This window comes from Pleurodeles waltl, chromosome 3_1 (genome assembly GCF_031143425.1).
Source record: "Pleurodeles waltl isolate 20211129_DDA chromosome 3_1, aPleWal1.hap1.20221129, whole genome shotgun sequence".
Lineage (NCBI taxonomy): Eukaryota > Metazoa > Chordata > Amphibia > Caudata > Salamandridae > Pleurodeles > Pleurodeles waltl.
Window position 1 is genome coordinate 1,117,109,121 of NC_090440.1, and position 24,860 is coordinate 1,117,133,980.

At 46.0% G+C, this 24,860-nt stretch overlaps 1 protein-coding gene across 9 annotated transcripts in view; it reads left to right on the forward strand.

The window, feature by feature from the left end:
* The window catches only part of LOC138285004 (uncharacterized), a 267,259-nt gene that overhangs the window by 81,764 nt on the left and 160,635 nt on the right, over window positions 1-24,860 (forward strand). The gene's annotated exons all lie outside the window — the stretch shown is intronic.

The window sequence follows — 24,860 nt, forward strand, 5'->3', positions numbered from 1 at the left end:
AATGTCGGAGTACCGTGTGCTGTAGTGTAGAGCGCGGCAAACACCGTGCCCCATATATTACAATGGTCCACTGCAGGAACCATACCAAACGGCAAACACATCGTTAATAATCTATGTTTATCCTGAGGTCCCGTATGGGGAAATACTGCTTCCAGCGTATTAATTTTCTGTGCCGAACCAAAATGGAGTCTCCTCACGTTTAGCCGGTACTTTACCCATCACTGAGTGCACAGTGGCCGGGATGATACCCGGAACTACTGCATGTTGTTGCGCCAGAGCAGCACGCACTGGGTTTGTGTTTAGTGTCTGCATCACAAATTGAACTAAACGTCTATATGTAGCCGTTAATTCCGTATATAATCGACGAACTTCAGCCACTGCCAATTGAGCAACCGCAGGATGTGGTGTATATGTAGCCAATAAAGGCCAGGTAGGACCATCGTTACTTAGTAGACCTAGCCTAACTAATGCTATGGTGTGGGGTAGGACGCCATCAAGCCAATTATTATGTTCTTGATAAGATAAAGGTATTTCTAAGTATGCATATGCCCTGTATTGTCCAGGGACATTTGCAAGAGTGTAATCGTGAAATGTGTGTGTATTCCCATCAACTGCCGGAAACACTACCCAAGAATAAAAAAGTTCTGTTCTATAGGCTGCATGGGTGTCCACCACAAACGTGACTGGACCCCCTTGGTTTGTCAGACCATGTGCTAACAGGTGTCCTGTGAGCGGTTGTAGCATATTAACTGCAATGTTCATTACCTGGGGATTCGCCATTATAAAAACAGCGTTAGTTCAGAGAAGGCACACCAATATCGGGGTTTTCCTTTCAAAGTTCAAGCTTGAACAACCAACCACAAAAACTAGGATCTACCTATATTGCGGTGGCGGAAATTCTCAGTGCCACGGACGTCTCCGTTAACGGAACCGAGGAGTCAATATATATATGAGACGAGAGAGTCAGCCAGACCCGAAAATTAGAGCCAGACCAAACGTTGGGTGCCATGTCGCGTGGGCTCTCATTATCCTAAATGAGACTACTGGATTTCTAGGTAGCAGGGTCGTTCCTGGTGTGGGGGACTAAGTCTTACCCACTTAGAAGGACCTCTGTCACCTTCAATCCGGTTTTGCTCCGGCTAACTAGCAGTGCCTCATCTCTCCCAAGGGGAAGGGATGATTGGGCAGCCGAGCGCATGACATCTTTCGAACTTCTCAGGGAAGTTGTGGTCACTCAGGTCCCAACCAGCTCTCTCATTTACAGTATGATCTCATATACAAATGACAAAGGCAGTTTAAGTTTTATAGATTGTTTTTAATAAAACTACTGCATTTTAGATATTAAGGTGTGAGCCGCATTAACCAGAACCATACAACACAGTAGGACTGAAATAGTCACTATGAGAGTGAAACATAAAAACAACGCTAACATGGTGTTAATAGATTCTATTCTCTCTCAGTAAGTTATATTTCGAGCACAGCATGTTAAGCTATTAACTTGCCCTTCAGATTCCCCGGGAAGACATCAACCCTCATACCTGAGCAACGGCCTGTGATCTGGTTCAGCATCTGCAACAGGGCAGTCAGCGTCTAGTTGTGGTTCCCTGGTCGGAATCTCCCTCTTGCGTGTATTAGGATAAGGAAGTGTTTTTATAACTAACATGTCAGTGTGATCACAAAATGTCCCTACGCAAGAATGTATCCAAAGACTAAACTCCTACCACGTCTATCGGCAATGTACCAGACTGTATCCTTGACTGGAGCCCAGAGTGAGCAAGAATGTGTTATTGAGAACTCCAGCGCCGAAGTAGGCTAAGCAGTATAATATCAAAAATAAAACAAGAATGTAGAACTGGCTATTTGAAAAATAACAGTACGAAACTAAATAAAATGCATTTAGAGCAAAGTGCACAAAGGCTCAATGCTGCAAGCAAAGGAATAAAATACACCCAGGGCAAAGTGCACAAAGGCCTAACGCATGAAGCAAACGCGCAAAGGATACATATGCCCGACCACACTACAGTACCATGGTGCAGAGGTGAACGCAGGCACCCTTGAACCAGGGTGTAAGGGTGCCTGTGTTACATGCAGGATTGTTTTTGTGCAGGACAGGGCACCTTCCTGCACAAAAACAATTCTGAGAATAATTTTCCTCTTTCTATGTGTGCTGCAGATTGCAGCACACATAGAAAGAGATAAAAATGAAGAGAGATAAAGCTTTTTCTCCTTGTTACACCTCTCCTGGGGAGCCGTATCTTTTTGGCGCATTACCAGGTTAACAAGATCTTGTAAATCTGGAGTGCATCAAAGTGCATGGATGTTGTGTGTGGAAACACCCACGCAACACCCATGGAAACGCCTCCCTGGCACAGAATAATGTAGCATAGTGATTTGCCCTGCTTTACATTACCTTGCATGGCTTCATGACTCTCACTTAAGGTTTGTGGCGCTCTTGCACCACGTTGCATGGTGCAAGAGCGACGCAAACCGGGTCATAACTATGACCTTATATGTTCATCGACTCATGAAACATTATTTGGCAAGTGAGTTTTTTTGCACCTTCTTTGATCACTTTTATTATACTCTGAGATTACACATCGCCCTTCTCCAAAGCATAACAGCCAAAGGTTAGCATGGACTCTGGACTCTGCCCAATCAATGTGAGTTCTTGGATTTCTTGGTGACACGTAATCTCTGCCTTTTTATGTCCTTCCGTTTGGGTTCAGTTGATATGCAACATGTTATGCTGTTTTTTTCAGTTTGTGCAACTATATTAACACCGCACTCTACAGCCCATACAAACAACAAAATGTTTCCTTTCCATGCTGATTAGATTCATCCTGTTCTTTGACCAGTAGGTGCCTGCGTGAAGCTCTGTCAAAAACACCTAGAATAACAGAAGAGGTGACAGTTTACCACATGCATTGCAAAGTGGCTCTCACAAGGAGGAAACATGAGATTAAAAGCCAAAAATGGTATAGACTGATAATGGATTCTAGGTTGAAAAATCCCAAAGTCTTTTGGAAAGCCGTTAAATTAATTAAATGTAGCAATAAAGTTTTATTCATTATGAGTACCCATTTCACTTAAATCCAATGGGTTTTACATTTTATGGATCAAATCTATTTATTATTTTGAAGATATAAACATACAAAATACAGCTCACCGCGGGACATGGAATAAGATGTATCAGCCCAGCAACAGTTCCAAATCTGCAGGCAAAAGTCCCTCCCATAGATCCAAAAGCCATGCCCAAAGGGACATCCCAGCCAACCCTCTGGCTGCAGAACCGTTAGCCGACTGGCAATGCCCCATAGTCTTCCAGGCTGTTAGTCCCACAGATGAGAACCACACAAACATGTACAAAAAAACACACCAACACTACCTCCCCTCGAGAGATCATGTCATCCTCCTGTCTCTCCACTCCTCTATCCCCTGCCTCGTCAAAACTCAACCCCCCCCAGCAACCCCACAGAGCACTCTAACCGGGAATTCAAACCAGCCTCAGAACTCTCAAGTAAGTCGGGCATGTCAACTCAGCAAATTCTGCGGAATGGATCTGAAGAAACGGCTTCCACATCTCACTCAAATCACCTATCCGCTGCTGAGAAGCTAACGTGAGTTTCTCCATGGCAAGAATAAACCACAGATTCTGTATCCATGAGCCACACGTCGGAATCCTATCTATACCCCAGAAAGCTAGAATCAGCTGCAGCGCTGCGTTAAGTGCCAGGGCTATCTGCCTCCCCCTCAGAGATCTTAAAGGAAAGGTAAGGGGGTTGGGTAGCCCCAACAAAATATACGATGAGAATCTTGGAATCTCAACCTGACACGCAATAACGATGTAGCTTGGGGCAATGCCTAAGCAGATGCACAAGTGTGCCTGTAGCTCCACACCCCCTCCAGCAAAGATCCGACTTATTATGATCCCATGCATGTATCCGTGCTGGGGTATAATACCAGTATGACGCAACTTTATATGATGTCTCTGTCCCTGCTGTATTGTATGCTGTGTGGTATATTCTATAGAATATACTGTCCCATTCCTCCTCTGTAAATTCTCTATCCAGCTCCCTCTCCCATCTCAACTGTCCCTTTGACTTAGGTGGGCGCTTCTCCCCCTGTAGAAGCCAGTAAAGTTCTGAGATAACTCTTTTATCATCCTTCTGCAGGAACAGCCATTTCTCAAATGGCATAGGAGGCCTATCAATTAATGCTAGGTTCGCCGGTAGGAGAGCCCAGTGCCGAACCTGATAATACTTCAGCCTATCCGCTTTCAACAGGCCATAGGCCTCTCTCATCTGGTCAAAGGTCAACACCCCCTGTTCATCAAAAAGACTTCCTATCCTCCTGCATTCCCCATCGTACCAGCGTCTCAGTCCCTCCAGACAGAGCCCGGCTCGAAATCAGGATTCGCGCCTATGGGGGTCATCGTGGACGGGAAAGTCGTTAGCCCTAAACGGCAGGCCACTGCATCCATACGTGTAACGTTGTTCCTGTAATCGGGGAAGAATAAAGACCTCTAGCCCTGTGCCGACGTAGGAGCCAAGGCTCCTTCCATATATGAGAGCCCGCCACCGCCTCCACTCTAAAAGGAAACGTAGCTGCGTTGCCTGAAAATATCTCAAAAGACACAGAATCGCCAGTCCTCCCTTGCTCTTAGGGCGATATAAAACCTGTTGCGGAAGAAGCGCCGGCCGGCCCTCCCATATAAATCTCAGGATCGGCGATTGAAGAGTGGCGATCGTCCGGGCGGTGGTGATAGCGGGAGCTCTTGAAACATATACAGTATCCGTGGCAAGACTGTCATCTTGACAGCAGCCACCCTGCCCAGCCAAGACAGCTTCTGTCTCCCCCACACCTCCAGGTCCCGCTGTATATCACGGACCAGCTTTGTGTAGTTCAAGCTCGCCGTTTTTGCAGCAGACCTCGCCAATTCAACCCCAAGATAGGAAAGACGCGAAGACGACCAAAGAAAGGAGAATCGAGCTCTCAGATCTTCCTCGTGATCCTGGCTTACTGACAGACTAAGGACCTGAGACTTCTGCATATTCACCTTAAATCCCGAAACCTGGCTAAACTCCGCCAATATCTCCATAAGCGCAGGCAGTGAGGTCGCAGGCTTCGCGAGAGTAAGGATCACGTCACCTGCATACAGGGTTATAAGATGGTGGTCTCCCCCGAATTTGACACCAGAAACGAGGGACTATCCTGCAAGCGCTGCGCAAGAGGCTCCATACATAACGCAAACAAAAGGGGGGAAAGCAGGCATCCCTGTCTAGGCCCACGCGTAACCGGGAATGGCCCCGAGAGCACACCATTAACACGACCTGCCGCTCTGGGGGACCGATAGGCGCATTGGACCCAAGACCTAAATCCCAGACCCAGACCAAAGCGATCCAGAACCCGAAAGAGGTATGGCCAACGAACCCTATTGAACGCCTTTTCGGCGTCAATAGAGAGGAAGAGCGCCTCTCTATGAGATATGTCTATTTTATCTAGCAGATGTAGAAGTTGCTTTGTGTTATCACCACATTGCCGGTTTGGAATAAAACTGGACTGATCCGGATCAATAAGACCCGGCATATAAGAGTTAAGGCGGTAAGCAAGAATCCAGTGAATAGTTTGGCATCTATATTCAGAAGTGAAATCGGCCTATATGAGGCACACTCCTCTGGGTCCTTACCCGGTTTATGTATAACAGCAATGGTAGCATCCAGCATAATAGGCGTCAAGGTTCCAGACGTCCCAAAAGAATTAAAAAGCCACATAAGGAGCGGGGCAAGCTCAGCACTGAAGGTCTTATAAAACAATGCCGTAAACCCTTCCAGGCCGGGAGACTTCCCGCTCTTTAATCAAGAGATCGCCGATATAACTTCTTCGGCCCTTATCTGCTGATCTAACTGGGACGCCTCACTCTCTCCAAGAGGAGTGACTGCTATGCCCTCTAAATAGGAATGCAGGTTCGCTCTGTCCCGCTGATCCGTCGCATACAACCCCCGGTAGAACTCTGCAAATGCCTCAGCAATCTGATCCCTTGTGCGAGCCTCTTCACCAGAGGGGGAGCAAATCAGTTTGACAGCAGATGGCGCACGCTGTGCTCGCAACCGGTGCGCCAATAGCTTTCCACATCTTTTGCTCCCTATATAGTATTTATGCTTAAGTCATACTACCGCGTACTCCGCCCTGTCCCAGTCCAATTGCTTAAGCTGTTGCCTAGCTTTCTCTAGTTCCCGCCAAATTCTAGACGTGCCAGTGGATTTATGGGAGCGCTCTAAAACAGCTACCATCTGCTCTAACTTCTCTCTTACCTCCCTCCTTGGCCTATTATCTCTCACGGACAGTGCCATCACCTCGCCCCGTATCACTGCCTTCAGCGCCTCCCACAAGGTCTCCACGGAAGTGCTGCCATCATCATTAAAGCTAATATAATCTGTAATCGCCCGCCGGAGGGACTCAACCACTATCTCACTCTGGAGCAATGAATCCCTAAAGCGCCAGCTCGTGGTGCCAACTCGGCCCATTTCCATGGTGATCTCTACAGTAATCGGGGCATGATCAGTCAACGCCCTGGGTTTTATCGTAGCCTCCCTGACCCGGGGGAACTCGTGTGAGGCCAGAAAAAGATCGAGCCTTGCATAAGTCTTGGTCGCCGCTGAATAGAAGGAGTAATCTTGGAGCATGGGATGTAACCTCCTCCACACATCCTCCAGCCCACACTCAGCTAGCCACTGACGCCCCAGCACCGACAATGCCCCGGTCTGCCCAAAGCGTTGGCCCGAGCGGTCCAACTCATTGGCCATCACCAAATTAAAATCTCCACCTATCAAAATGGCACTATCTGACAAGCTCAGTATAGGGGAAACGGCCTCTCTCAGGAAGGACTCCTGCTGGGAATTCGGAGCATAGAGGGAAGCAATGGTGAAAAAGAAGGCCCCAAGTCTTATTCTAATAGCCAGGAACCTGCCTGGCACTTCGTGCACCTTCCCAACTATCTCCCCAGCAAAAGGCTTCAAAAGCAATATTGCCACTCCCGCATGCTTCGTAGTTGCTGAGGACCAGAGCTGTCTAGGGAACCATCTGGATCGCATGCGAAAGGTATCTTTATGCAGCAAGTGTGTCTCTTGTAATAGACAGATATGACTCCCAGATTTCTCTAGACCTGACAGAATCGCTAACCGCTTGGTCGAACTATTAAGCCCCCGGACATTCAAACTTACGCACTTAACTGTCATACCATCGGAGGGAAGAATCGCTCAGCGGGGGAGAGAATCCTCGGAGGGACCAAGACCCAGAACAGCACCTCAGCCGCTCCAAGACCCATGGCCATATCGTTATGACCCGTAGTGACCAAGCTCGCGGGGAAGCACACAAACATATAACCATAACGCACAACAGGTGCTCGTAACACAAAAGTCCTTTCTCACACATCCAAAAGAGGAAAAGTCTTGACAGGGCCGTAAAACCACTCAAGTTTGCCCGTTAAGTCCAGCAGCTCCACTGCCCAGACCCAGCATAGACAGGCGCAGGCCCGCAACCAGCGACCCCGCACTGGACAACAGCATTGTGTCTTCCTTGCCTAGGCACTTGTCCCAGCCGCCACACTGCTCACTGCCGACTGACGTTCCGAGATCTGCTCTGACACAGTAGGGCGCTGCTGTTTCCTTCATCTCTCCTTCCTCCGCCAGCACAAGCGTTCTCCTCCGGCCAGGTTCAGATTCAAGTCCGGACCCTGGGCGTCCCCCTCCAGGCCCAGGATCTGATTTGCCTCAGATAGCGACCTCACCTGGCGAAGCTGGTCTTCCCAGCGGAAAACAAGGCGGAATGGGTGACCCCATGAGTAGGAGACAGCATGCACACGCAAATGTTCTGTGATAGGTTTAAACTCCTGTCGTCGTTGCAAGGTCCGGACTGAAAGGTCCTGGTATAATTGTAGTTGATGACCTCTAAAGTGGACCTGTGGAAGATTGCGTGCCTGTTGCAAAATGCTTTCTTTCAACCCGTAATTGTGGACACATGCCAGGATATCCGGCGGGCGGTCCTCAGCTCCGCCCGATCGGCCCACACAGTGTACTCTATCCAGGACGATCTCCCGGGACTCCTCCAGGTCAAGGACTGAGCGGAACAGTGCTACCACAAAGTCTCCAATTTCCTCCTTCTCAGCTCCAATCGGCGCTCCTCTAATGCGAATATTATGCCTATGTGAGCGGTTCTCCAGATCCTCGACCGTCATCTGAAGGAGATCCTGCTGCTCCCGTAAGCATACAACTTCCTCCTGAAGGACCGCCACCACCTCGCCATCCTCAACCTGGGTTATCCGCTCTCCCAAAGACATAAGCTCAACCCGCAACTCCTTCACCTCGTGAAATATATCTTTGTGGAGTTCCTGCAGGTCACCGCAAAGCGATTCAAGCAAAGAGGCAAGGAAACCCTTCGTGACCAGGGCCGTCTCATCCTCTACTATCTCCCCCCTCTCCTCAGGTGGCTTCGCGACCGGTGGTACTTCAGGGGCCCCCCGTGTGCCGGGCGTCCCCCAGTCAGCATGTCTCTCACCATCCGGTCCCGCTTGGGCTTGGAGGTCGCCATCTCCTCTGCCCTCTGACGGCTGAAGCTCAGATATCTCAGTCAGACCTCCACACCTCTACACCGGGAGCCGTATTCTCCTGGGCGCTCACTCTCATCAGCAGTCGTCGGCGTTCTCTCTGCGAGGCACTCCGTGGATCTACTCCACAACACAGCTCGCATCCACGCCAAGTGCGGTCGCCGCGGGCCGCCTGCACTGTCGACCAGCGACCCAACCTCACTGCAACACTTTCGGCTCCTCCTCTACAGGGCACTGCTACACATGGGAGCACCTCCGCCCTTTCGCCGTCTCTTCTGGGGCCTCGCTGCCCAAACCTCAGCAGGCGGGCCTGCCGTCCCTCTGGCTCAAGCTCCGGCCCGTCAGTCAACCCCCGTCATGGGCCCTCCTCACCAGGGAGGTATGCGTCCTGTAGTGGGCGCCGCCGCACCCCACAGCCACCCAGCAGGCTGCCAGACTCCAGGCCTGATGCTCGATGCGAGTCGCGGGCCGCCACACCTTGCAGCCGCGGCTCCAGCACAGGACGCGCAGACCCGCGTGCGCAACAGCACGGGTGCGGGCATCCCTAAGGCTCAGGCCCCTGGCACCCCCCAACCTCAGGCATCTTAGCCGGGCCTCACCGCACCCCCCCCGAACGGGGTCAGGAAGGAAATTCAGGGCCTAGGCGGCGGAGCACGGACCAACGCGTCCGCTCACGCCGCCATCTTGGCCACACCCCCGGGTTTTACATTTTAAAATAAATATTATCTTTGTTTTAGAATTTAAGGGGCATATTTATACTCCGCCTGCGCCGATTGTGCGTCAAAAATTTTGACGCACAATCAGCGCAAACATTGCCCCGTATTTAAACTTTGACGCCCGAGCCCGTGGACGACAAAAGTCCGCAGTGTGCGTCATTTTTTGGATGCGGCAATCCGCCTTGCGTTAATTATATGCAAGGTAGGCGTTCCCGTCCAAAAAATGGCTTAAACGGCCATACGTCGTATTTATGCTTTCAGGCAAAAATGACGCACGGCCGGGAGGCGGAGCAGGAAAATGACGCACAGCCCGATTTGCGTCAAAAATTAACGCCTGGGTCAGGGCAGGCGTTAAAATGGGGCAAACAAACCTGTATTTAATCAGAACACACAGAACAAACAGCAGAGCAGCAACAGGGAGCCATGGAGGTGATTCTAATCCAGCGTGCACGCAGACGCAGAGCCCAGCAGCAACAACAGCAGCTACAACAACACCAGCAGGGACCCCAAAGGCAGCGCAGAAGGCAGGAGAGGATATTCCGCCCAAGAACAACCCTGCAGGGCCTCAGGGAACATCATACAGAGGTACCGGTTGAACTGGCAGGCCATTCAGCAGCTGCTGCGCAACATTGAACAGCAGTTGGCCCCCACTTTGGTGACACCCCGCACCATCCCAACAGAAACAAAGCTGCTTGCCGTACTTCACATGCTGGCAAGTGGCTCCTTTCAAACAACTGGTGCCCTGGTTGGTGGAATATCACAACCATCATTCTCCGCCTTGTGGCCCAAAGTACTGGATGCCATAATTTGACTGACACCGCGCCACATCTGCTTCCCTAACACACTGCAGAAGCAGCAGGAAACAAAACAGGGGTTCTACGCAATCAGTGGCTTCCCACACGTCCTTGGTGCAACTGACTGCACACATGTACGCCTTGTGCCACCTGCTGCAACTGAACACCTCTACCGCAACAGGAAGCTGCAGAGCGTGCATACAACGAGGCCCATAGGAGGAAGAGGAGGATGCTGGCCTGCAACAGGAGGGGGAACTACAGAACACACACATTCCATCAACGTGCAAGCCATAGTCGATCACCAGGGATTGATCACCAACATCGTGGCTAAATATCGTGGGAGTGTACATGACTCATTCATCTTCCGTCACTGCACCATCAATGAACACTTCCAGGATGGACGTTATGGCAATGGACTACTTGTTGGTAAGTACAAAAACTTACTTATATACTCACTACACAGCAACCCTCTAGGACACACAGCACATACACCACAACAGCAACATGTCAACAGGAACACACTGAGGTCGTGACATCGCTAGCCATGTTTCTTAAGTCACCATTGAACCTGTCACACATTGGAAATTACTGTACAGCCTAATGTTAAGACGTCAATGAGTGTGGTTGCCTAAATGTCACCTTGCAAATTGTAAGTGTCCCAATGACCTTTACATTAATACATTGCATAAGTTTCAAGGTATGGGATGTCCAGGGTACTTTGATATGAATGTGTTAACAACACTTTCAATTTTAACTGTGCATGGAACTATCATCTCACCCCCAGTGAAAACACACGGACACCTGTATCACAAGTCACAATGCTAGGGAGGGCACACTGTACTGCAAATCCCCAAACATACTGCTGACAAACGGTCAGCAGACAAACACTCGTTCAGCCAAGGAAACAACACAATGCAGATGGTACAGCCTACAAGCATAGGATGTCACATTACTACACAAAAGAGTCACAGACAACACAAGACAACTACTGCCATTAAATGTCTTTTCAATAGTGCCAGCTACATCAACATGATCCCATTCATTTTCTCTTGCAGCTGATCAGGGGTATGGCATCCAGCCATGGATTATGACACCATTTGGCAACCCAAGTACAGCTGCAGAGCGTGCATACAACGAGGCCCATAGTAGGACATGCAGCATTGTCGAGCGGACCTTCGGCATCCTCAAGTCAAGGTTCCGCTGCCTCGACATCACTGGTGGTAGCCTCCTATATTCCCCCGAGATGGTCTGTAGGATCATCCTCACATGTGCAATATTGCACAACATTTGTATCAGAAGAAACATTCCCCTCCTGGAACCAGAGCCACACATGCCTGAAGAGGAGGAAGAGGAGGATGCTGGCCCGCAACAGGAGGGGGAACTACAGAACACAGCTGCTGGTATACGCAGGCGGCAACAGATTGTAAATAATTTCTTCTGAATATGTTCACCTTCACCACTTAAGTTAACTAATTTAAATAAATACTTATTCTAATCACCATATCATGGTCTGGCTATTCCTTTTTGCACACCTTCATCTCTACTTGTCAGAATAAGAGTGTTGCCTCATGGAGCATTGCTGAGATACTGAGTAGGACACGGAACATCCCAGAGCTAATGTGATGCCTAATATACAATGGCAACATACACACACACTCTTAATGACATATATCATGTACATATCTCCTTTGAAGGCCAATAGCAGACAGTAGGCACATTTCAGTTATCTACTGCACAGTTGATATGTGACATTACCCAGAGACAGATTTGTTGTGTAAGTGCTATTTATTGAAAAGTGCTGTAGTGCTATATGTACATTGTCCATGATTGTGAGTCCATTATAGTGATATCTTCCATTGTGATCCAACACAAGGGTTTACCAAAATGCTTTTGTCATGCTGGGGTTGCTGTTTCAGACAGTGCAGAGAGACAGACTTAGCCAATGAGTAGGAGAGAGACAATCACTGGGCTGGGTGACAAGATATACAGTGGTTAGCAGAACAGTGCTTGAGTACAGTTGTTGTAAGACTGTCATGTTTCAAAACACAGGACTTTGGTAATAGTTGGCCATGTGGCAGGGACTAGTGCTTCCGGGTACTTTTCCTTGTGAATGTGACCTGTTCCATGTCTTCTTCTTCTGATGTGTGTGTTGCCTGCTTTGTCCTTGTTGTTGTTGGTTGTGAAGGGGCAACACACACCTCAGTGTTAGAAGACGTGGAGTCAGACATCCCGGTCGCTGCTCCCTGTGAAGGTCTTAAGGGCAGTACTGCTGCAAGGAGGGCCTGCTGGTTCTTGAGAATAGCAGCCACATCACAATGGTAGGCAGCCAGGTCGGCCCTGAGGGGTTCAATGATGCATTCGTGCACGCGTTGACAGGATTGCTGTTGTAGGTGTTGGGTCAACTGTATTACAGCTGTGTTGATTTCCTTCTGGGTTTTCTGCAGTTCCTGCAAGATAGATGTTAGGGCTTGCATTGTTGCTGCCTGATCTGCAAATGACATCATGCACGAACGCACCCCCTCAAGGCTGGCTGCCATATTTTGCATCCCCACCCGCACCTCCTTGGCCAGCTCCCGCTGTACTCCCACTACAGTTCTCTCAAAGCTGGTGCCAGTGTCGTCTGAGTCCTCAGCTGTATTGGAGCTGGCAGGTCTTACAATTGGGGTGGTGGGTGGTTCCTCTGCGATGGCTGCTTGTTCTGTGCTCCTCCTTGTGACAGAAGGTGGGGTCTGGAGGGTTTCAAGGACCTTTTGGATAGTCTCCTGGGGAATGTTTATCTGCTCGTCATCCATGTCATCAGGGAAATCTGGGACAGGCATATCGGCAGGAGATCCATCTTCCTCTGCAATGAAACAGGGGACAATTAGTGTGTCTGTGTTGTGGCAATTTTGATGTGACGTGCCTGTCTTTTGATGAATTCACTTTGTGATCTTGTTTTGTGTTAAAATCTCCAGTCCTTCAACATTGGACCTATGGCCCACCTGTGTGTCACATGTATGTTATTGAGTTATCAGACTTGTCAGCCTCATAGCCTCTAGGTGTTGATTTTAGCTAAATAGAGAATTGGCACCTTCTTTTCCTACTCGACCCTCCGTGTACATTCATTCTCATGGTGAGACCTTTCACTGGCTGTGGGTGTTCTGATGGCCCTGGCAGCACATTTAACAATCTGGACCTGCCCCAATCCCTGATCGTTCACATCGACTTAAATGTAATTGACATGGGGCATATCCTATGCATGGCAATGTTATGATCCGATATGGATGTTGACATTGTTAATGGGTCCTGCTGATGTTGGGTAATGTGTGTTACATTGGATTGCCCTGATAGTCGTATCAGTGTCCTATTTCCTCCTCTGACTGTGCAGGTGTATTTCAGAGACCAGTTACATGTGTCCCCTCCTCTATGCTGTTGTCTGAGCAGTATGACATTTGGGATGTTGCCTTGTTACCCAGGCACAGGATGGACCCTGACATATGCAGCATGGGTGTGTCCTTAGTGCTGTGTCGCTCCTATTGTTGTTTACTTTGGCTGATGTTTGTGACAACTATGGGCATTGACATTTGAGTGTACTGGGGCCTTTGTCTTGTTTCAGGGGATTGTTGCAGATGTCATCCTCACCCCCCTAATTTAGGTGTGTATGATCCATGGGGAGGTTACTGCCATTGGCTACTTGAGCTGCACACAGATCAGAGGTGGTAGTGGGAACTGTTGTCGCAGTTACATTGCAGTTGTCGGTTTGGCTAGAGGATTGCTAATAGGGCCCTAGTTAATGTAGGGGGTATGGTGGCTGACGTGTGCCAGGGATGTCAGTTTGATGTTGTGCCCTTCCCTCCTGGCGTGGCTTTCCCTTTGCTCCATCGTTGGCATGGCAGCATGCCCCCATGGGACTGTTGTTGGTGTAGTGTAATGGTGTGCCCCAGCTTCTGTCTGTGCAGGCCATGCCCCAATGCCATGCCCCTTTACCCATGCCACTCCATGCATATGTTGACATCCATGCATTTTGTGGTCGGTATCCCCCCGCTTGCAGTTAACATTATTGCATTATAATTCCCCATGCAACTTACCCTGCATGTGCGTTGTCTCCTGGTAGTCTGCGCTGTTCTGTCCTTGAATCCCTGTGACGATCTCCTCAGGGATAAAGGCTGCGACCATCTTCTCCATGTGGTCCAGGGCCTCCTGGTGTGCTGGACTCCCCCCTCCAGTCTGCAGTGCTGCCTTCCTGTTCCTTGCCATCTTTTCCTTGGTCCTGCGTTTGCAGTCATGCCAGCGTTTCTTGCACTCGATGTCTGTTCTGCGTACTTCAGCCACACTGTTAATCTTGTCGACAATTTGTTGCCATATAGCCTCTCTCCTACTGATTGGCAACTTTGATGTGACAAACAGTTGGTGCTGGTGTTCCGTCACCTCTTTAACCAGAATTTCCTGCTCCTCTGCACTAAAGCGACACTTTCTTTTCTTCTTAAAAGTGTCCTGGTTCTTGTGTGGGTCCTCTTGGCTGGTTCCTGGTCTGCTGTCATCTTCCTGGGGTCTGTAGTGGCATCTGGGATCCATTTTGGCTCTCCTCTGGTGAAATGGCTGTGTTCGCTGTGTTTTTTGACGCTATTGCGTAAAAAAAAACAGCGCATATCCGGTTTGCGGTGTCGTAAATCGACCCACAGTCATTTCCGCCGCATTAACGTCGTTTTCCTTTACGACTTGACGCCGCGGTGTGCGTCAAAAATAATGACTCCCACCTGTTGTTTGCGCCGCCGTGCGTCAAAGTATAAATATGACGCCCGCACGGCGCACCAAAATGGCGTTAGCCGGCGGTAATATTTTTTACGCAAAACTGCGCCGGCGCAGTTTTGCATCAAAAAGTATCAATATGGGCCATAATCTTTATACAGCTTGAGGTCCAAAATTAAGCTTTGACTACCACGAGGTTCTTTACCGTTGAGACTAAGGACCAGATTGAAGGAAAAGTGGTGCTGCGCCAAAATTGGTAGTACAGCGTTACTTTAGTTACGAGGGATGCGCCATATTTAAGTAAATACGGTGCACCCCAGAGTTTCCCCCTGCGCTGGCGCTAAATTTAGCTGCCAGTGCCAACGCAGGCATCCTTGCACCATCGTGCAAGGATGTCTGCGTTGAGGGGTGTGATTGTTTATGTGCGGGAGGGCGTCCCTTCCCGCACATAAACAATCACTAATGGCACTTAACTCCACCTTGTAAATTCGCTGTAGTGCTTAGCGTCACTGGAGCGTCACAAAATGTGATGCTCCAGTGACGCTAGGGGCCTATAAATACGGCCCTAAGTCCCTCTGGAAAAGGTCCAGTGCCTGATGGGGTACCCATAGATTTAGTTAATGTGTTATATATCTAATGGCACCTCTGCTAACATATGTTTTTAACAATTCACATAATCCCCAGCTACCCGAATCCTAGTCGTCATCTAAAATAGTCCCCGTTTGCAAGAAAGGAAACAGATTGTGGCCACACTATTACTGGCCAATTTCACTTACAGGCTCTTAAGTGAAACTCATTGAGAGAGTTGTCTTTAATAGAATTGTGAGTAGGCAAATGAGAAAAATACTTTAAGCACCTGTCAATATGTCTTTAGGGAACGGCCAGGTACCTTTTATTAGAAGATGGCCTTGACGCAGCACTAGTGAACTTTCTTACTGACTTCCACTGCAATCCCACCGCTAGGGTCTGATTTGGCCCTCATGGTGAGACATCAGAATCTTTTAAACTAGAGTGTGTTTTTCACCAAGGTGATGCTGACTGCACATTAATTATTTGATACACAAACAGGCTTAATCTATAGTTGATCAATAGATGGAGCTTTGGTCAATGTAAACCCTATACCTGTTTTATTATATGTGAACAATGCAGTCTTATTGGGCCGGACTCTCAGAGACTTTTACTCGTCATGTCTGACTTAGACCTCAAGACAAATGTTTCCCACATAATGTTTTGTGGTCCGAATAGTGTACTTTGCACATTTCCATCGGCAATACCAAGCTGGTGAAGACAGGGAGTTTTTCGTTACCGGGGAGTAGTTTTTGATTTCTTCTCACCTTGGGGGACTAATCCTGCTACTTCTCCCAGAATTTAGTCAATCGATGAGCGCTTTGTTTAATTTATCATCATCTCTTGGTGGCAAACCCATTACCCCGTTGTTAGGCACCTACATCCATATGGATCTGGGTTTTGGGCTATCCTTATTGCTCCTTGTTACATGTACCTCACATTTTATCTGCTATGAAGCGATAGTGCTCACTTATTTAGAAAATCACATAAAGCTTGGCCCTTTAATGTTGCGGTCAGCTGTTAAGACAACCCCATGCCGCTCTAAATAAATAGATTATCTGCACCTGTCTAAAATGCGATAATGGCCTAAAAATTCCATGGTTACCATATATTAAATAGACACTAGAGTGTATGGGCAGGTCCTCTCTTTTTGAGAACCCTTCCTAGGTGCGTAAGCAAAACAGGCCATGGTTTAAACTAATGCCCTGGTTTATTCCAAAGTGGCACAGAGTGGTGTTACGCCAAAAATAGCAGTACCACTCTGCACCACTTTTGAAATGCGGGGATGCACCGTATTTACAGGAATACGGCACACCCCTGCATTTCCCCTTGCACCAGCACTAAAGTAAGCGCCAATGCAGACAACCTTGCACCATAGTTCAAGGATGTCTGCATTGAGGAAATAGATTGTAGGTGTCCCTTCCTGCACATAAACAATCTATAATGGCGATTTGGCACTTCTATGTGTGCTGCAAAATGCAGCACGCATGGAAGTACCAAAGAGTGATTTTGGAATGATTGGTTATGTGCAGGAAGCGACGGCTTCCTGCACATAAACATTTATCCATGGCATTTTGCTCTTTTTATTTGTGCTGCAGAATGCAACTCACATGGAAAAAGCAAAAAACAAGGAGGAATAAATGCATTCCTCCTTGTTTTGCCATGCTAACGCCACCCCTGGGGTGGTGTTAGTTTTTGGCGCTGCCACAGATTTATAATTTTTTGTAAACTTGGGGCTGCGTCAAAAGCAATGGGTGCTGAAGTGGAACGCCCAGAGCAACACCCATTGCATTTCCTCCTGACCCAGAAAACTGCATAGGGGGCCCATATTTACAAGTACATATAACACCACAAAAAGTGGATTTGCACCTCCTTGTAAATATGAATCAGTTGTTAGCGCCACCAGAGCGTCACAAAACATGGCGCTCCAGTGGTTGTAAGGGCTCTTAAATCTGCCCCTAATTTTCTTAGAAAATAGATGTCCTGAAAGGGAAGGCTATAGACTATCCAAATCATCTCCGAGAGAATATGTATTTGTAAAAACATGCTGATATAGTGCTAATTTGCAGATTGTACTGGCAGCAGTGTCCTGTTCATACGGGCTGAGGGATCATGCCCTGCTACCTTTTTCCTGACAAAGAGTAGCTGTTTGGCTGAACAAAAGTCAGCCTGACAGATACTCTTCTAGTTCAGGTCAGGCAGCCAGGAGTTGGACATGTGATAAGTGTGCATACTCCTGGCTGCCTGAGCTGAACTTTGCTGGGCTGAAGAAGTCACAGCCCTGTAGGCATGACCTCTTCAGCCTAGCAAAGGTGCCTCAAAGCCTTCCCCCATAGGACGAGGGGGAACTTCACCAATTGCTTCTGGCCTGAGCGCTTCAGTTTTAAGCCCTGAAGCACCCAGGGCGAGTGTCAATCAGTGACACGTCATCACAGGGTGGAGTGGGGTCAGCAAGTCTCACTGACCCCATCCAACTCTGTGACGAGCAATGGACTGCTGCCTTCCCTCATTGACTGACCTAAGGCCAGCCAATGGGGGTAGGAGGGTAGGCATCAGTCCCAACACTCCTGGGACCTCCGAGGTTTCCCTGTCGGAGCTGCTAAGGTAGGTTTTATTTATTTATTTAAAATGTACATGGATGTACATGTATTTTTTAGTGAGTGTTGTGAATGGGTGTGTGAGGGCGTGTGTGAATGAACGTGTGTGTGAGGTGTATATGTGCATGTGTAACCGACACCCTACTCCGACCCCCCACTTTCTTAAAATTACGGGCCGCCACAGTGTACTGGGTCACTAGGATAAGCCCTGTTAGTCCCATGAAGTGCATTTCGCAATCTATTGTGTTTTCCCTTAGAGCAGTATGACAGCTCTAGTATTTGCATCTGCACCTGTGACGTCGCTTGATCTTTTTCTGTACTTACTGTGAAGTTTACACTCGGCAGTTTTAATGCCATTATTAAGAAATCAGAACTTCACTAATTGCCGGGTCACTTTGTTTTTTTTACAAATGTTATGAGATGATGTCTTTTTTAACTGTTGGATTTTTTTTTACAATCTTTTGTACACTGTCGAAATTCAATGCTTTTTAAATATTTTTGTAAGTTTTTAAGAAATTGAGCGTTTTATAATACTGATCACTGAAATAAAGTCTATCTGAATCTGAGTAGGGAAAGTAAATTAAGGCCGGTAAACTAAAATAGCATTCTCTGCCTTAAGGAAGAAAACTTTTACTCATTCTGCTGATGTTTATTTTTATGATGTTTGAACTATATTTTTCTGTAGAGCTGCTTTCTCACTGGTACTATGCCCTTCAAATTTAAGTATAACTCCTTTCAGTGACATAACTCGTGATAAATACCACAACTCATGACCTCCTGGATAACATCCCTGAAGGTAGAAAAGTTTTTTCTTTTCAGAATCTGGCTGATGAAAGTTCAAATACATACCTAATAGGTAATGCTAATGAGCAAGTTCAGCAGGTTTTCTTCTTGGTTGTTTACAGTGACACCTAGTTGCCTATAAAGGCTACTTCCCTGTGTGTATAGTGCCAGTGGAACATTGTGTTCATGGGTACAGAGCCTGTCCAAGGGTAAGGCTTGCTCACAGCACACACAGCCTCGCAAAGGTCCTGGCTATCTGCCCCTGGGCTATTGCAAGGCTTTTTTTTTTACACTTTTCGATATCTGTGCTGTTCGGGTTTTGGGGAACCTCCAAGAAACAGAAATTCCAAAATCGAAGGAATGCACTTGGACTAGGAATGTATTCTCTTCTCTCTTTAGGATGCATGGCTCCTAACGATTTGATTGGCTGCTGCAAAAGAAAAGGATTTCATACGGCTATTTCAAGGTGCATGGAGTAATCCCCCTATATTGGAAAACTAATAAAATGATACACAAAGGCTCAGGGTAGTCACATCATGACCCTTAATATATTGGCCATGAGCGAGGACCCCAAAATTAGGCCATTGGTTCCAATCGGGGATTGGGTTCTAACATAATTTTGTTGCCGGGTGTGGGTGCCTAGAGATGGACAATATCTCATGGCTGGATATCACTCTTTGTCTTTTGTCTGATATTATTGGATTAGAAACAATAGCCGAAACAATAATGTTTTTCATATTTTTGATAAGTAGCATACAAATGCATGATAATATGTGAAAGAAAATCGAATTCCACCAGATTGGTTAAATTCAATATATTTTAAAAGTAATAATGATTATTAATTTTAATAATAACAATATAGTCCTTAAAATAATAACATTAAAACTTCATTGTATTCCTCATATATTGATTTAAATTATATGCATAATTATCACTGTTTCACTGTTCATCTATTTCATGTGCCTTCATTATGTCGGATGCTATGTCTTGAGATGCGTTTTTTACTGTGTAGAGACTAATGATATCATGTGGCTTAACAAATATGTTTATCCACCTTTGAACCAGACCAACAGCTCTTGTAACAGTGTCCTTGTCTTTTTCAATTTGTGACTTATGCAGGTTTACATGAGTAAGATCTGATCTGTTGTTATGAACCATTTCCCCTTATCTGACCCAAAAAGGCGCTTCTGTGTTCAGTCATTATATAATATATTTTCACAGCACATGTCTTGAGGTTGAACCTTGTCGTACAACCCAGAGTCTGTGTGTCTTTGCTGACTGTTACCTCTAAAATACATTACGACTGAAATTCATCCAAATAGATTAGCATCTGACAGTTGAACTGAAAAGCATCAGTTGATGAAGTTGTGGTGTGTCTCTGGATGTTTCACTGCAAGTAAAGTAATTTCGGCATAGTATACAGGAAAATATCTAGTATAGTTAATTCTGTCATACGCAAAACATCATGGGATCATAGAGCGTATGGTGGTAAGATGTAAATGCCAATTTCTTTCTCGAGCAGTACTCAGCAAAGCCCAGCAAGACATTTTCTACAATATCCACATAAGACATCCAAAACACAACAAGAACTCCATTGTCATGATGAAGATGTTCCAGTAATACATCTCAAAGCTCTTTTTCTTTGGCAAAGGCAGCATTCTGCAAGAGGTTGTTTAATCTCTGTTGGCATAGGTCTTTTGCAAAGTCATTAACCTCCTCTATGAAGGTGCTGACAACCTGAATGTTCTCTTCGTAATTCTTCTCCACCCAGGAAATAAGTTCCAACCAAGCCAGTCTCAACATAGCTTCATACACGCACTTGTGTACTTGAACTGCACGATTGTATATATGCCCTTCCAGTACTGATGATATTGATCCTTCTACTATCATGTCTGCTTCAATGCAAAGGTCACGAAAGTCAGCATTTTCCAAGAATGGACATGACATTGCAAATAATGTGAAAGGTGTCCATTCGAAGAATTATTCTGTCTTACGATGCTGTATGCTTCCACACAATCTCAGTTGCTTTTACTTAGAGAGCTTGATCCATGACCATTGCAATTTTTGCCAAATGCAGTGATTATCTTATCAGCTTTGTCTGTGTACATTTCAGAAAGTTGCCAACTTAGTTGTAGGGGCATTAATGGTGGGCAAGTAGCCAATGGAATCCTGTGATACACTAACTAGCCTTCTAATACTGATGACAAATCCTGTCCAACTTGGTATTATCTGTGCGAGGATTGCTTCTTGTCTTGTAACAACTCAGATTATGTTCTTATTTTGTGCAAGCTTCAATTAGGCAACACATTCTGGCATGACTTTTGTACTTGCCATCGATGGCTTAGGCCCAACTCGTTCACCAGAAACATACATGAGCAATTCTTTAGTATTTGTGGTGGTCAATGTTCTTTGCCTTTGTTTCTCAATGGTTGAGAGAAGACCTTTAAAAGGTCGTGGTCCAAACAACTTGGTCTGCACAGCTATACTGTTGACTCAATGAGTTGTCCTCTTAGCAGTAAGAGACTTTTCCAGCCTATCAATGTTACCCAATGCTACGTTAGTGAAGACATGAGACTGAATGTCAGCTGAAAGAACAATTTGCTCATTTAAGGTAGCAGCAAGTTTCTGAAGACACAAGGTGGTATCATTTTCTTCCAGTTGTGAGAATGAAATCCCATGACTGAGTCTGTTTAAAGTGCGAATGATTTCAGCATTGCCTGTTAGCATTTCCACGGAGTATGGGAGCAACAATTGCTTGGGGGGATTCTGCTGGCCATTTATGACTGTGTATTTAGGCCCATATTAAAAACAAATGACGGAGCGCAATGCTGCGCAAAAATTGGCAGGGCTGCGAGCCATCATTTTCACAATGCAGGGATGTGCCATATTTCATTGAATACGGTGCACCCCTGTGTTGTCCCCTGCGATGGAGCTACATTGAGCTGCCTAACACGAACGCAGGCATCCTTGCAGCATCGTGCAAGGATGTCTACGTTGATGGTTTGATTGTTTATGTGTGGGAAGGTGTCCCTTCCTGCATATAGACAGTCACTAATGGCGATTTGGCACTTCTGTGTGTGCTGCAGACGGCAGCATGCACAGAAGTGTGAAAGCGTCATTTTGAAATGATTGTTTATGTGCAGGAAGGGACACCTTCCCGAATATAAACAATCATGTCTGTCATTTTGCTCTTTCTATGGGTGCTGCAGAATGCAGCACCCATAGAAAAAGCAAAAAATGAGGAGGAATAAAAGTATTCCTCCTCGTTGCGCCTTTCTAATGTCACACCCTTGCTAATACCACCCATACAGTGGCATTAGATTTGAGTGCTTCCTCAGGTTTACATCATCTCGTAAATCTGAGGCAGCGTTAAAATGCAATGGGTGTTGCTGTGGCACGCCCACAGCAACACCCATTGCACGCCCCTTCCACTTCCACGCAAAATGGCTTAACGCCACCTTGTAAATACGGCGCAGGACATACCACCATATTTAAATACGGCACAGGGCATAGCGCCATATTTAAGATCCCCTAGCGCCACCGGAGCGTCATGTTTAGTGACACTCTGGTGACACTAGGGGATCTTAAATATGCCCCATAGTGTCCTGACTGAATGATTGCATGAGTAAGAAGACCCTTTTGGACGGCTTTGTGTTTTCTGGATCTCCAATCAGAAGTCCTAATAGGAATCATTTAAAGTAATCAGGCACTGTAAATTAATCTTTATCAACATCTGATGGATGATATCGCCATAGTGTTGATGTCAAGTTTGCTTTAATGATTGTTCTATGTGCGATGATGTTTGATGAATGATCTTGTTCATGTCTGTTATCTTAACCTTTAAAACTGATAATTCACTTTTCAAAAACTCTGTTTTTCTCTTACAACATTCTGTAGCATGACACTCTCATGTTGGGCTAATCATTTTCCTTGGTTGTCTGGGAATATATGGAGGCTGTCACCGAACTTGCAGTTCAATTTTCTCCTAATATGCTTCTTGGTTGATTTGTCTATTCCTTGTATTTCTTTTCGTGTCAAGAGGGTTTCAACTTTTCTGTGAGAGACGTCACACGTATCACCTCTTTGTTAGAAATAATCACAGTTTTAATGTATTGAAATATTTCATCATATGCTTCATCTCTCATATTTTTGTGTTGATCATCAGCTTGAATGCTAGATGCATGGTCTTCCCTCTTTGCTTTAATCCGTGTATAGTTCCTATAACAAGAGGCATGATAATGGGCTTTTGCAGCCACTATGCCCCAATACAAACTGCTAAGACCTTTGAATCACAATTAATGGTTGCACACTCTCAAAGCATTTTGTCATCTCTAAGCTCTATGGCCTTGATTAATTTCTCATGCGTTGATGTTCCCTTGTAGCATTTTATCTTTCCACAAAATATACATTCTTCAGCATCCATGTTGGACTTTAATGATGTTCTTCTGTTTATGCATTTACTCAGGCACTCACTCATTCCAGCATCTTCACTGACACTTGCTTCAGCTTTTCGCTTAATAGTCTGTAAATCTCTCTTTACAGTAAACCGGCTACTGCACTTCCTGTGGTAAAATACTTGGGGAACATTGTTGCTTTCCACATTTCTCACAATGTTTAACAGTGGAATGTGATTCCTTACTTGAACTGCCTCTGACAAAGTTTTCCATGATGAGTAGTCCTGCAGGCTTATCAACGTAACTCCATGTTGGGCATTTGACCATAAATTAATTTTATACTGCTGATCAGAGGGACAGGATGTGCTCAGAGGGACAGGATGTGCTTGTTTCAGTCTTCTTCATGATGCTGAATGGTCATTCGCCACCAGCTCTGGAAAAATAAATTAATTTAAAAATGTATAACGTTTACTTGGCTTACTTAAAATGATCATAATTACTATTATAAGTGTTATCAACAATAAAATTCACAATAAAAAAAATTATGATTACATTTCCATTTCCATTTAAGTATCTTACGGGTGGAGTGATAACTCACAAAAGGCAAAGAGTTATGACTTGCTATCACATATTTTCCATTTTTAGGCGTCCATACCTTGCCAATAAATCATATTACAACCCATCCCCCAGGTGGTACTTATAACATGGTTGGCTCAAGGCCTATAATACATGGTGGGGGATCCAACAAAGCCTCCCCAAATAGAGTAAATTATTAGTGTGAGTTATGGCATGTGTTGTGTGCATTGGTAACCAGAACCGGTGTGTTTCAGTGGTTTTCCATGTTTGAACCAGAACAATAACTTTGTTTTTAATTTTTTCAGTGAAATATACTGCATTTCTACATTATGATATTTTCTTGAGTGCCAAAAAAACTCACTTTGAAGCCACAACAGAGAGTTGCCACACCATTGAATGGGGCTTGGATAGGATCAATTGTTCAAGAGTTCAGAATATCTCCTATTTAAGTTTATTGAAGTGGACTCAGCTTCGGATTGGTGACGCTGTAGTGACAGCTTAGGCTCAAAAGTCTATTCAGAAGAGTGATGTTTTCAACTCTGGAATGGTTTGGTCGAGTCCTTAATAAAAGATGGCATTTCAAAGATGTGAACCTAGTAAACAGAGGCTTCTGACGCCATCTTCCATGAGTGTTCTTTTTTGAACTTGACAAACTGAAAGGATCTGACAGCACTTCAGTTTTTTTTGGGATTTAGTATGGGTCTGAGGTGGGATCCCCAAGTGCTGATAGGAAAGAGAGTTGCCTCAGTAGCCCATTTCCACAGGGCACAATATTTTGCTTTCGGCCCCCAACCCCACACCTAACAATTGGAGAGTATCTCGAGCAGTAGGAATTTGATCCATCTTTTACCAGTGGGCCAAAGCGTAGCAACCTGAGAGTGTGTTTTATTTAGTAGATAGTGTTGATTTTTTTGGTAAACCTGCGTAGATCATATCGCAATAATTCATATGTTCCAAACTCTCCAAGTTTTCTGTGTGATGTATCAGCTGCTTGCATAGTGTTTACTTAACTTCTGTTGCTTCACTAACTGAAGAAATGACTATGGACAATCTAGCACGTGCACTGATCTAAGCCATCCCATGAGAAAAACACACAATATTTT